Here is a 718-nt window from a genome sequence, read left to right on the forward strand (position 1 = left end):
AGACCAGCTGCACAGGCAGGCTGCGAAATGAGAAGTAGGTGAACGGGATCGGCAAAAGAGACAAAGATCGTCGATCACCGATCATGCACTTTTTCACGAAAATCGGCCCGATTATGATCGGTGACCGATCGATCGGCACACCTCTACCCAATAGGGTATAGATGCCCCATTCGTAGCAGTTTAAAAAGAAACGTAAGAAATTCAAATAAATTCTCAGTCAACAGCAGATCTGAAAAAGTGTTTCAATTAGTCAGAACACATCTTGAAACTGCAATAAACGATAAATATCCATTAGTGGAAGCTAAATATCCTAAGCAGAACATCCAAATCTAAACTCAGCTGAACTCTTCAGTTGAACAACTGCTAGAGGAAAACTCACAGGAACTTGTTGGTGACGGACAGGACCACGCAGTCGGCTGGCTTTCTCTCCTCCTGGACCTGCTTGTAGAACTTCTGGTACAGAGCTTTACGTCTGTCCGCCGGAGTGACGACCTCGGTTTTGACTGGCGGGTTCAAGACTTCAAGAAATTTGGGAAGGGGTAGCGGGATGGGTGGAGGAGAGTTCACATTTAGATGATGGGAGTAATTTAAGTGACCAGGAGTAGTAATTTTATATTAAAAACATAAAAGGTTCTGCATGATGAAAATGAAAGTCTCACCACTTGGCTGAGGTTTGTATGCCTCAAACTTGACACTGGTGGAGTAACCTTGAAGCTGT

The sequence above is a fragment of the Poecilia formosa genome, unplaced genomic scaffold (assembly GCF_000485575.1).
Source record: "Poecilia formosa unplaced genomic scaffold, Poecilia_formosa-5.1.2 Scaffold55, whole genome shotgun sequence".
Lineage (NCBI taxonomy): Eukaryota > Metazoa > Chordata > Actinopteri > Cyprinodontiformes > Poeciliidae > Poecilia > Poecilia formosa.